This window comes from Thamnophis sirtalis, unplaced genomic scaffold (assembly GCF_051295495.1).
Source record: "Thamnophis sirtalis isolate CommonGarterSnake01/CBP01778 unplaced genomic scaffold, rThaSir2_p1.2 scaffold_3, whole genome shotgun sequence".
Classification (NCBI taxonomy): Eukaryota; Metazoa; Chordata; class Lepidosauria; order Squamata; family Natricidae; genus Thamnophis; species Thamnophis sirtalis.
The window spans coordinates 40,454,027-40,468,057 of record NW_028261383.1 but is presented as its reverse complement, the minus strand read 5'-3'; the positions used below and the strand labels follow the sequence as shown (position 1 = coordinate 40,468,057).

Here is a 14,031-nt window from a genome sequence, read left to right as displayed (position 1 = left end):
TGTGTGTGTGTGAGAGAGAGAGAGAGAGAGAGAGAGAGAGAGAGAGAGAGAGAGAGAGAGAGAGAGAGAGAGAGAGAGAGAGAGAGAGAGAGAGAGAGAGAGAGAGATTGTACATGGTTCTCTTAATTTATCCTACAACAATAACACAGTGAACCAGGATGAGTTCCAAACATTGAAAAAAGTGACAACCTAAATCTAGGTCTCTTCTTTCCAAATCTAACATGGTAACCACTATCCAGGTAGTCCTTAACGTACTACCACAATTGAGCCCCACATTTCTGTTGCTAGGTGAGCTAGTTGTTAAGTGAATTTTGACCCCTTTTATGACCTTTCTTGCCACAGTTCTTAAGTGAATCACTGCGATTGTTAAGTTAGGGACACAGTTGTTAAATGAACCTGACTTCTCCACTGACTTGGTTCATCAGAAGATTGCCAGTGATCACATGACCCCAGAATCAGAGGTGGTATTCGGCCGGTTTGGACTGGTTCACCCGAACGGGTAGTGAAAATTGCGGATGGGCCCGCTCTATACCATCTTATTTAGGCACTTTTTCAAACCAAAGTGCATGCGCGGAAGGCCGAGCTTATGGGTGGATGGGGTGCGCGCGCACACTCACATTTGCGAACCGGTAGGGAAAGTAAGTGAATACCACCCTTTCCCAGAACACTGTAGATGTCATAAATATGTATCAGTTAGCAAGCATCTGAATTTTGATTATGTGCCCATGGGGATACTCTAACGATTGTAAGTGTTAAAAATGGACATGTCAGTTTTTCTGTGCTATTTTAACTTCAAACAGTCACTAAATAAACTGTCGTAAGTCTAGGACTACCTATATGTTGGAAAGCATTCATAGCTGAACGTATGTATGGACATATAATCCATTGGGATTTTTGGTGAATTGGGTCTATGGCTAAATCTGGCTTGATGAAACATTACTAGATGCAAGTAGAATGATTTCAGGAAGAGAAAGTACAAATTCTGTATGAAAAAGTATTAGAAAATAGATTAATCTCCCAACAGAATCAATGTAGACATCAGGAAAGATTATGTGGAATCTGGAACAGAGAAAAAAAACATGCTATAGAGGATCACAAAATTGGTTATGCTATCGGGAAATATTTTTTTATAATGGCATTGTTAAGTTGAATGCCTATAAGAGAATGATACTTATATGGTAAAGAAATAAAAATGAAATTAGGATGCAAGAAAAGCTTCAAGAAGACTTAAATGAGATCATCTAAATATAGTTAGGCTGCAGGTATAAGTACTGTAAATGGAAAAAAAAATGTTAAAATATGGGCATGATTTTCTTACAGAGTGACTGTGCAATTTGTTTAATGTCAATGTGCAGTCAGCTAATAATTGGAAGAATGTTGTTATAGGGGAAAGACGTAACAAGAGTGAATGGGAAATCTACAGTGAGATTAGGTGGTTAAGCATCTAAGAGGAAATTTTTGGAAGAATTGTGATTGAAAAGGTTCTAGTGAGGCCACTGAATAATATCTCGGAAGTGCATTGTGACTTATGCCAGAGTAATGATGTGAAAATCACATTTAATTGGAGAAAGGTTTCGATAAAAGGAACACTGTAGGCATGAATTATGAAACATTTTGCACAAATGTGGAACTGAACTTTGGTTACAGGATGCTGTAAGAGTACCATATGATAAAGTAAAGCAGAAAATAAAATAAATACTTAGTGAAAGTTTCAACATTGAGCAGGGAATGAGCTAAGAACATGGGGATATTCTCTTGTGTTTATGCATTTATCAATAAATTTTTCATTATTGCTTACGGCGACATTAATGCACATATGTATTTTTGTGCAGATGATTCGCTGTTGGCTGTCAGCCCAAATTATTTGCACTGACTGTTAGATAGGATAAACAGTATGATGAGGAATCTGGATCTTGCAAATGAAGATATTGGAAACCGAGGTAGTATCACGCAGAGAAAATGGAGTGAACTATTTCAAGTTACACACAAATTGCATAAAACTTCAGAAAGCTGGACAGCCGGTTTGGTTTAGCGGTTAAGGCTAGAAACTGGGAGATTGAGAGTTCTGTCTGAGTTTATTGCAAACATCAAATCCAGAAAGCACACGCAGATAACTGATTCAGCAGGATTCATTAACTTCTCTTTATATATAATATAATACATGAAGTAAATATACCATACCAAGAGTAGTTCTTCAGTTTCGGATCAGAGCAGCAGACAGATAGGTTTAGTTCTCAGCACAGACTAGTTTCAGTTTCAGAGCTCAGAGCTTAAAACTACATAGGTGAGCCCCGCCCAAGCTCTGAGCCATTTGGCATGGCTGTCAGTTACCAAATAGTCCCATTTGGCTGACCCATTTGCTATGCCTATACATTGGCTGACCTTGTTACCATGTCTCTGCCAGTTCATGAATATCCTGACAAGTACTACTCCCACCTTGACAATAAAGACAGCTGGGTAACCTTGGGCCAGTCACTTCTCTCAGCCCAAGGAAGGAGGCAATGGCAAACCACTTCTGAAAAACCTTACCAGGAAAGGAAGTGCAGAGAAAGTGCAGGGATTTGTACAGGCAGCTTCTGAGAAAACTAATGAGATTGTGTATCTCTTGGTAGAATGTTTGGTAAAGATGTATAAGGTGTGCATGTGTTGGTAAAACGATATATGTTCCATTACAATGAATTAATGTTTGTCAAAAGGAATGAAAATGATTGTATAGGAATAGATTGATACGTATCTGAAGCAATCATGTCAATATATCAGTCATATTTTATGTGACTAAAGGGACCATTAGGTTTTACTTCCAGAGTCACTGGCTATAGAATAGTAAAAAAAAGGAGGAGTTGTTGCAGATTTTACTCCACTAGACATTGCTGACTATAGGTTATCTCTGATTCAAGGCCATTGAATATCCAAAGATATTTCTACGGTCATGTGGCCGGCATGATGTCACGGAGCACTGTTACCTTTTTACCAAAGTGGTACCTATTTATCTATCTGCAGTTGTATGTTTTCGAACTGCTAGTTTGGCAGGAGCAGAGATGAGAACGGGAGCTCATCCCGTCACATGGAGCTTGGGTCTCAAAATTGACAAGCCCACTGTCTTAACCTTGCTGCCCCTCTACAAATAGTAAATAATAATTTAATTTAGCGGTATTAAAAATGTTATAAATTTGATGTTGATGATCGTGATCGCGATGATAATCACGACAATAATGATCATGTCATGATCATGATGACAAGCATGACATAACTCCTTTCCTATGGTAGCTTGGGACATGAGCTTAGTGAATATATTAAATATTACAGTGTGATTTTAAAAAAAACACCTTGCATGGCATCGCATAAAGATGTTGTACAAAAAAATGACCTTAAAAAGCAGTATTAGGCAGCCAAATATACTGTCTTGTCACCTATTTTAAATGACTGCTTGGCTTTCTTTTTAAATAACATTCCCCATTAGGGCCAGTGCACATTTCAACATACTAATGCTTTTATTTATAGCATATTATCTAGGAATGTTCTATAGTTAATGTATGATTAATCGTACTTTCCACTTTACTCCCTGTTACATCATAACCCAGATATGAAGTATTGATTTGTATTCCCCTACAAATGCTCATGTGTAAAGCTCAGCAATTAATCTATGACTTCCAAGCATGGATGTCATATTGCTAAGGGAATGCTCACTGCTGCAGGGTTGACATTACTCTTGGTGGGAACAAACCATGAAGTTATTTTCACTGGGTAGTAAACTATTTCTGCTCTTTCTAAGAAACAGAATGCTACCCATGTTCAGAAATCAATCTTGGGAGATTGCTGCCAGTGTTTCTTTTTATAGCTGATGACAAAGGTTTTGGAGAAAATGAAAGTTGCTGAATGCATTATGGCAAAGCGTCCTAGCAATTTAAAATTTACTTTTAAACATAGAAAGTGATAGGTTGCCCATTTGTAAAATATGCTCTACATAGCCTATCAATGACATAAGATGCAATCTCTATGATATAAAATGATTGTGTGAATGTGCCATTAGATGTTATAAAATCACAACACAAACCAAACAGGCAATTGTTGTTTAGTGTGATTGAGGGAATTATACTTGGCCTTCTTGTTTTTCCTATCTTCTCATGGAAGAAGATCATGAGTTTACCCTGGAAATTTCATCATCTCCTTCTCTGGATTGCTGACCCATGATGGGATTCAGCCAGTTTGGGCTAGTTCCAGCGAACCAGTTGTTAAATTATTGGCTGGCCCCACCCCTTCTTGCCCCTTCCCTTCCAGGAGTCTCCACATACCCCATTTTGGCTCCCAGGTAAGAAAGTGAGGCCTACTAGGACCAAAACAGGGTGTGTGTGTGGGGGGGGCACAGATCCTCCGTGGCTTCCAGGAGGCTGCAGGAAGGCCTAGTAGGCTCAAAACGGAGCGCTGGGGTGGTGGAGCATGCCCGTCCCACCTGGGCCAATTTTTGCTCTGGTCCACCTTTCACAGCCCGTGGCACGACAAAACCGCGCTCGTCAAAATAGCGGTGATAAAACCGCATCACTAAAGCCGCGACATCATCACCTCACATCATCACCGCCGCAACAACAGCGCGGTGACAGAAGGGCGCTTTAAAACAGCGCGGCGGCAGAAAGCTGATTTAAATTAAGGTAAGGGTTAGTATTAGGTTTAGGGCTTTGCTTTAGGGTTAGGTTTAGGGTTAGGGTTAGGGTTAGGATTAGGATTAGGTTTAGGGTTAGGTTAGGCTGAGTGCTTCGGAAGGCGCGGATTTGCCCTCGCGCTTATGTCAGCGCGGTAAGGTCGCATTTGCTTTAGTGATTCGGACGGCGCGGATTAGCCCTCACGCTTATGTCTCCGTGGATAAGGGCTTCGCGGTATTGTGGTGGAACCTTCACAGCCATACATTGCAACTGGGAAAACCGTAGCTTTGACTATACACACTTTTGTTGTCAGGGTGATATCTCTGCTTTTTAGTATGCTGTCTAGTATGCTGCCTAGGTGACCTTAATGACTCATTAAAAGAATGCAAATGACCAGCTGTCTGCAAGGAGTATAAATCCTTCTATTCCCCACCATCCATCAGAGCTTGAAGAAGTTTCACCTGAAACTTCTTCAAAGAAAAACCATAAAGTACAGTTGCCTCCTGCAAAAAGCACCTTTGGGACAATGGACTAGATGGTTTCATAGATGTTCACTAACATCACTAACATCTAGCACTCCTCTCTATTTGATAGAATTAGCTAGAACGAGACACCTTCCCCAAATATGAAAACGCAGCAACACTGGCATTAAAGAAATATATTTCTTCTGGTTTAACTTGTTCTTACTTTAGTTTGAGAGTTAAAAAAAAAAAGGATTGCTGTTTTTTTCCCCCTAAATTAACCCGCAAGCTATATCTTAGGTAATATTCATCCTAACCTGGGGCAAGAAGGATGCCATTTGCTGCTCCACCTCCAAGATGAACATTATTTTGGTTGGCTGTGAAGCCAGGCAAATCTTTGAAGAGAGAGTGAAAATATAATGCATGTGAAGAGGTACTTCGTTTTTGTTCTCTTGACCTGCAGAAACATCTTGCAATTTGTAGTGTGCTCTTTAAAGAATGTGAAGTGCAATCAGACTACTTTGCCACTGATTTTTTCTTTTTTCTAAAGTGACAAAGAAAGCCATTGAAAAGCTTTTACACTGGAGTGTAGTGTTCCTGGAGTATCAGAGTTCTTTTCTATATTTAAAATAAAGAGCCATTTTAACATTTGGGTGAGGTGAGAAACACTGACAGTTATTTTCCCTATGCTGAAAGGTTATCCTTGCTCATAGCTTCCTTCCCCCCTCAAGTGGGTTTCCATGGAAAAGTTTTAGAAGAGTAACTTTATGCATAAGATTTGCCACGACTGTCTAAAGATCTGTGGTAGAACTGGAAAACAATATTTTCTTTGTTCAATTTCTCTGGCTGCCCATCTCATTCAATGACTCTAGGAGTCAGAAAATATATTATAATACTTTTTTTAAAAAAAATAAAACAATAGAAGCAGAAAAACAAATAAAAAACATTAAAACATCAAATTCAGCATACATAAGAGCAAGACATGGTGCCTCAGCATCTTAGCCACTTCTTTCAATCAGAAAGGTAAACAGTTTGGTGGTTCGAATCCCTAGTGCCGCATAATGGAGTGAGCTCCTATTACTTGTCCCAGCTTCTGCCAACCCAGCAGTTCAAAAGCACATAAAAATGCAAGTAGAAAAATAGGAACCCTCTTTGGTGGGAAGGTAACAACGTTCCATGCACCTTCAGTGTTTAGTCATGCCGGATATATGTCCACAGAGACATCTTCGGACAGTGCTGGCTCTTCGGCTTTGAAATGGAGATGAGCACCACCCCCTAGAGTCGGGAACGACTAGCACATATGTGCGAGGGGTACCTTTACCTTTAAGAGCAAGACTTTTGACCAGTTAGTGATATAGCCAGGAAATGAGGCACTTGGAACATTCATCTCATATCAGTGATCAGCATTAGATTGGATTCTGTGGTACTGTTGATGAAGGCTTCAGCTCTGGGACAGACGTAAGGAACTTAAGAACTTTACATTCATAATGTCTATGGAGATTCTTGATCATCCAGGTCATGGTTGTCTCACAGGCGTTTTTTCAAGAGGGGCTAAAGAGGCCATCTACGTCAAAATTGAACAGCCCTCTCTCAACAGAGGGGGAGGGATATGACAACATCTATCTCCAGTCTACAACACAGTCCTTTCAACAGTTCCAAGAAGGCTCCACACCCATTTGCACTATTCAGGTGACCCTGAGGATACAGCTAAACCTCCAGGTTACTTTCATGACTCTCTAAAAGAATGCAAATGACTAGCTGTCTGCAAGGAGTATAAACCCTTCCATTTCTCCACCACCGAGTCAGAGTTGAAGAAGATTATTGGATGAGAAGCGAAATGTCTTCAAAGAAAAACCAGTTGCTTGAAACACCTTTGGTTTTTCCATTTACAATACCATATACTGGGAATCAGTAGACTCGGTGGAAACTCTTCCTACTCAATGGGATTGGAGACTGCAGGTAATAGTTGTGTTGTACTCCTCCTCTAATATTGATTGATTGATAATGTGCTATCCAACTCTTAAAGATCATATAGATCGGGGTGGGCCACCATACCCCCTTCATGATCTGTGGACTTCAACTCCCAGAATTCTTGAGCCAGCCATGCTGAAGTCCACAGGTCTTAAAGGGGGTATAGTTGCCCACTCCTGACATACATAATAAGGAACTTAATCATACATATTTTCAACTACTGACATTCCCTGGTTAAAATGTCAATGAACATGATTTCTCTATCTCTTATGGCCCCTAGCAATCTCGAAAGGAACATAGGCAGAGTAACCTCCTACCTCATCCTGGTAACCATTCCAAATGAAAACTTCTTGTAAAATCTTTTAACAAATATTCAACTGAAGTGTTAAGAGAGGTTAAGGGACATTTCACTTCCCAACAAACTCGTATTGATATGTTCTCATCCTATTTAGCCCGAGGGCTTCTCTATAGGCTAAAAATGATTCCAAAATCTCTTAGCAACTAAAAGTCATTTCCCTGTGATGGAACTTTACCATGTAAAACATCCCCCCCCCTTATCTTTATTTTCCCATCACTCTTGTTTGCTGACTTTTTATGGTAAAAGGGGCATTAGGATCGCATCTTCAGCACCAAGGTCAGCACAGTTGTTTTGGTATATGGGTGTCAAACGTGTGGTGTCACGTTGCCATCACATGATGTTTCACAACATTTTTTATCTTCGCCAAGCTGGGGTGGGTGTGGTTTCCACATGATGCATCCAACTCACGAGTCACCAGTTTGACACCCCTGTGTTTAGTGAGTCCTCATTTTATTCAGATGTTTTAGTTCCTTTAAGACCATTTTCTTGCTCTCAAGTTCTATTCCAATAGAAAACAAGGTAGTCTGCATACTTCCTATTTTCTCTTGTCCAGTCTGAGTTTTCTGTTCTCCTCAAGATGGAGAAGTATTTGCAGTAGAAATCTAAACATCTATCTATCTATCTATCTATCTATCTATCTATCTATCTATCTATCTATCTATCTATCTATCTATCTATCTATCTATCTCTAAAACTCTTATTATGACCTTTAACTGGACAAAACAGTTCATGGTAGGGCAACATTTTTTCAATCAAGTTACTTCAGGTGGCTTAACTTACACAGTGTGTAAAAAAAAAAAATCTGGGACCAATGACTCCCAAGGAAATGAAACTTGGGAAAGTTGTAACTACTTCAATGCTATTGGCTGCTGCAGTCATGTGATCTTCATTTTCAACATTCTGTGACAGTTTTCCAGGCAATCCAGCAATCCTTTCCCCCTCCCTCACTCAGCAGCAAACAATTACCTGCCTGATATCGAAAGGGAGGGAGGGAGGAAGAAAGGAAGATTTCAAATGTTCCCTGCCAGATTCCCACAAGAAACTTAATGGGCAACCTAGCCGGAAGTCAGAATTTGCTCCTGCCTCTGCTGGTTTTTTTTTAATTATTATTATTCTGTCTGTTCTAGGTCATTATGTTTCTCTGCTTAGATAATGATGACCCAATGTGGCAATAGTTGCTAAATAACTTCTAATTTTCTAATAGATTTGACTTTAGATACACATTGCTTTTGTTAAACTACTTATACAACAGTGTTCTTAATTAAATTGATTTGGAAATGATGACATCTTCGCAGAAAAGGTCTTGTATTCTTGCCACCAAACGATGGTTTTATATCTTGCTTGGTCTGCTGTGTTAGAACCAGAGACCTTGAGCTATATTCCATCTTCAAGAGCAGCAGAGAGTTCTGAGTTATTCAGGTTAAAGTGGCTCACACTGCTTGCTCTTGCAGTGAATACGTTGACAGGAAGCTCAGCTCAAACAATAAAAGAAAGAAAACCCTGGGAATCTGAACGTGCCCTTTTGCTACCTTACAAACCAGAATGCTGTAACTGAACTTAAGCTTGTTTGGAACATTTTGCTTTAACCCCGAGGTGGGCAACTGATCGAAATAAGGGTGTATGTGTCTATAGGTGTGTCCTGCTGCTCTTGCAAGTGCCAGTTATGTTTAACACCATTCAAAAAAAAATGAAAAACCTCCTTACAGTCCATGGCAACCAAAACTAGCCTCTAATGAGCTCTACTAATGTGGCCAACATTAGTCAGCTTCCAAGCTACAGACACCCTAATACTCCTCCAGAATTCACAGAAATAAGGAGGAACTTTCTGACCGTGGGAAGTTGTGGGAGTTTCATCACTTGAGACTTTCAAGAAGAGATTGGACTGCCATTTGTCAGAAGTGGTGTAGGGTCTCCTGCTTGAGCGGAGGGAGCGGATTGGACTAGATGACCTAAAAGGTCCCTTCCAACTCTGTTAATCTGTTTTATATATATATATATATATATATATATATATATATATATATATATATATATATATATATATATATATATATATATATATATATATATATATATATATATATATATATATATATATATATATATATATATATATATATATATATATATATATATATATATATATATATATATATATAAACATATAAATGGCTGTGTGTGTGTGTGTTCCAGCATAACTCTGGAACGCTTCAAGCAGTTTGAACAAAACTTGGTACACAAATGACTTACTCTCTGGAAAAAAATACTGTGGGGGTAAGACACCCTTAACATCCCTCGGGGTACTCCCAGCTCAGCTTCCAGCTCAGCTTCACCGTGCATACGTGAGGTGCGGGGGGAGCGCACACATGCACGGAGTGCAGGGGGAGCACAGGGGTGTGTAGCACGAACCCCCCTGTGGCCCGTTTTTGCTCCCAGGAGGCTGCAGGGAGGCCTACTAGGCCTAAAATGTGGTGCAGGGGGTCCTGCTTGCATGTACAGGGGGAGTGCAAGTGGGGTAACGTGGTACTATAGATATAAGGGATTCTTTTTCCTGTCTAATATAGGATTAGGCTAAATAAATACCCAGGCAACACTGGGTTGTCAGCTAGTTTATGATAAATTACCTGATCTAATTTCAAGTGGGCTAGGCTATTGGGCAGATGGGCAGTGGGATTCCTTTCAGTGTGTGTAAGATCTTTTTATTACTGCCATGTGTTTTTCCTTGCTTGCTTATTTATTTTTTAAAGAAATTATGAGTTAAACAGCCTTATAAATGTAGAAAGTGACTTAATAGGGTAGGCAAAAATAATGAGAAGATAATTAGTCCTTGCTAAGAGGGCTTTATATGATAATCAGCACACTGAATTACACCCGGAAGCCTAGCAAGAGAGGGTGTACTTCACTGATAGCGATGTTAAATAGATCAACTGCATTATGTCCCATACTACTTACACTGCTGTGTTCTGGATCATCTGCAGCTTCCTGATGGTTTTTAAGGACAGCTCTTTCTGACCCTTGTTCCTTAGCCGTTCCCTTCGTCTGGCAACTCTGTGCATGCACACACTGGGAACAGGCTCCAGCCGTCCATCAGCCTCACTGATGTCTGACTCTGAAGGCAGCTGATAACTGTCTCACTGCCCTGCCCCCCCCCTCTCTGCCTCTGACACAGAGCCCTTATCAGAGCCTTCCTCAGACTCCAGGACAGCCCCATGTTTCTCCCCAACCTCCTCACATTCCAAATCTGCTGCCAGCTCTGCCGGTCACAATATCGAACCCCTGCAGTTTTGGACAGAGATTTTGAATCTCTGGGGCCAACCTATAACCTACATGAAAATTGTTTTTTTTTTCCCAACATGCCTCATATATGCTGCTTAAATCTTAATTAGTTGTCTACAAAAACATTATCTTCAATTATATTAAACTCTGTGTTCAGAATGTAAAATTCCATTGAGCTGGGAGGAAAGGGAGAGAGAGGAAGGCCTTATTACTTGCCACATCGCTAAGTCTCATGGCCAGAATCCCTCTCTGTGGAGTGACAAGCGGGTGTACATTTTGATAACATTCATTCACTTCCTAGTTATTTTCCTGATTAGTAATTTTCTTAATTCAGCCATGTGGGATGCAAATAACCGGGGACGGGAGGGAGAGAAGGAGGATGAAACCTGCCATTTATAATTTTAAAAAGTGCTAGTGAGTGTCATGAAAATTATCCAAATAAGGGGAGGTTAATTTTTCCTCCCTCCCCCAGACAGTTTTAAATAGGCCTATTAATTTGAAAATGCTAAATCTGTGAATACTCCGTTTCCTATGGCAGCAGCCAGCTTCAGATCACTTCTCTCCAAATGTGTTGGGCTAATGTTGCTATCTGGATAGCTTGCCTTGAGACAATAGGGCAATGATGGCAAACCTATGGTATGCATGCCAGAGATGGCATGCAGCGCCCTTCCTGTGGGCATGTGAGCCATTGCCCCATTTCAGCTGTGCTGCGTATGGACGCTTGTCTCCTGCCAGCCAGCTGGTCTTCGGTTCTCAGCCATGCATGCACAGGGGTGGGGAGCATGCAAGGGCGCACACTCATGTGTGGGAGCATGGGGTGTGCGGGGAGCCTATGCCACATGCATGGGAGTAGGGAACATACAAGGGGTGCACGTGCATGCGCAGGGGATGAGACACGTGCAGGGGCCCATCCGTGAATGTGTGAGGGGTGGGGGCAAGCGGGGGGGGCATGCTCATGCATGGGGGAGCTCATGCATGAGCCCCGCACATGAATTGCATTTTGGAGGTTCAGGCGTGCGTTTTGGACACTCGCTCCAGAAAAAGTTAGCCATCACTACAATAGGGTGTTGAATTCAGCACATCTGGAAAGCATCCAGTTGGAGAAGGCTACCCAGCCCCACTAATGGATGGTGTTCTTTTTTTAATCTAACAATGAATAAAAAAATATATATCCCAGTGTGGGGAACAGAACAAATCTGAAAGAGCAATTTACGGTTTTCCTGTAGACCTATCATCATTTAAATGATTCCTTAAAATGACTGGTTTGAGAATATATGGGATGCTAGTAGCCTTGATTTATATGAAATCAAGAAAAATGGGAGAGGAAAGTTTGCCTTTTCACTGTCCCTGTCAGTTCTGCCAGTCCCTATGTCCTCTACTAGCAAAGATGTTTTAGGGCATTTGACATTCTAGAGAGAGATTTGGGAAATCTCACTGACAGCACTAGGTGATACGTATGTCTATAAACCAAGAGCTTTTGAGTCCTAAACTGTTTTTATGCCTTCAGTACAGGAAAATACTTCTGACAATGATCATTTCATTTAAGCAATCATGGTCACAAAGATGAACTATATTCCCAACTGTCCAATAATAGTCATTCATTCATTCATTCATTCATTCATTCATTCATTCATTCATTCATTCATTCATTCATTCAGCTAGTTAGTTATTTAGTTATTCAATTAGTTATTTAGTTATTCAATTAGTTATTTAGTTATTTAGTTAGATGAAAGAATGAAAGGAATGAAATGAATGAGTGAGTGAATGAATGAATGAATGAATGAATCAATCAATCAATCAATGTGAGCAAGTTCTCCTAATCCAAGGGTGGGTGCAAATGATTTACAAACCTGTGCAAATACCCTATCAGCCATGGATTCCTTCTGTTCTTTCAGTAGGTCTAGAAGTTTAAGAGATTTCCCCAAATTGCATACCAGTTGTGACTGGGGAGAGAGATTCTCAGGCAAAGTTAAGATTGGCAAATCACCAGAAAGAGGAAACCAAAAACTACTCGTTCTTGCCAGGAGTAAATCTCACCTCCCTCATCTAATCCCCAATAGCCTCCAGGTACTGGGAAAGGGCACTGCTGTCAGGATTCTGACAGATGCCCTAATTAATTCATGAGTATCGAGCCAAATTTCAAAAGGAATCCAATGATTTATTAGGAGCAGCATGTTGGCACCTACTCGAGTGAGATCTTCTCTGGTGCACGTAAGTTACAGCCCACCTTTGACCCTGTTCCCCCCTCCTTTCAATCTGTGTCATTAATCACATTCTCCAACGAGCTACTCCCGCGGTCTTTAGAGATGTGCCTTGCAACCCAGCTTTGGTAATCTGAGATTCAACGTTTTAAGAAGGTATGCATGGAATGTGATCCCCCCTTGCTTCTAATGGCAACTCGAGAGCAGACTAGAAATGCTTTTGCGAGTTGACATTTATCTCATACTTTGTCAAGTCAACCCTTAATACAGATCAGCAGATCACCTGTCTGTTGGTTTCCCTTCCACAATTTATTTCAACAAATTTCCAATTGATTCCATGCAGATTAGAATATGTGGGAAGGACCAAGGGCTAGCAATCTGGAGGACTTCATAGTAATTATTCTAGTCTTAGTATGTCAGTATGTCAGCTAGCTAATGTCAGCTAGCCCAGAAAAGGCCAATATACCTAAGCTAGCATAACAATGAGAGACAGCTAAGCAATGGAATGGTATGTATTATCTAGTTAATGCCAACTCCTAGTGACTTAGTAGACTTTCCCCATTCTGATTGTTCTCCAACCTGGTCCTCAAATTGTCCAGGCTAAACTGCCCACCCATTGGTGCAGTAATTGAATCCATCCAAGTTGTTTTTTTCTTCTCCTTACTTCCACCTTTCTCAGCATTATAGATTTTTCAAGAACTAAGTTTTCACATAATGGGTCGGAAAAAGGATAATGTGAATGTGACTATTATGTGCCTCGAGTGAGAAATCTGGATTCTTTATGCATTTGGTGGCTTTATCTAATTTGGAGACTGACTTCTTCTCCTTCTACTTTCCTAAATGGCATGCTAGAATTCTGCCACTTTGCTCAAAACGTTATCTTGGGTTTTCATTTGTCAGTGGTCACCTGTGAACCTGGTATGAGATAAAAAGCTTTGGAAGGAAACAAAATTAAGCTCACATGTTTCCAAAAGTTTTCCTTAAAAAATATAGCTTTCTTACTTTTTAAAATAATGATGGGACCTCATATACATATAAGAAATAACCATAAGGAAGGTATTGTAGAGGTAGATTCAGCCATAAGGAATGGAAATGACTCTGAGATATTGAGAGGGATGTTTTCAAAT

The 14,031-nt window shown here is 40.4% G+C and overlaps 1 protein-coding gene across 1 annotated transcript in view; it reads left to right on the top strand.

Annotated features, from left to right (window-relative positions):
* The window catches only part of FHIT (fragile histidine triad diadenosine triphosphatase), a 990,173-nt gene that overhangs the window by 285,992 nt on the left and 690,150 nt on the right, over positions 1–14,031 (top strand). The gene's annotated exons all lie outside the window — the stretch shown is intronic.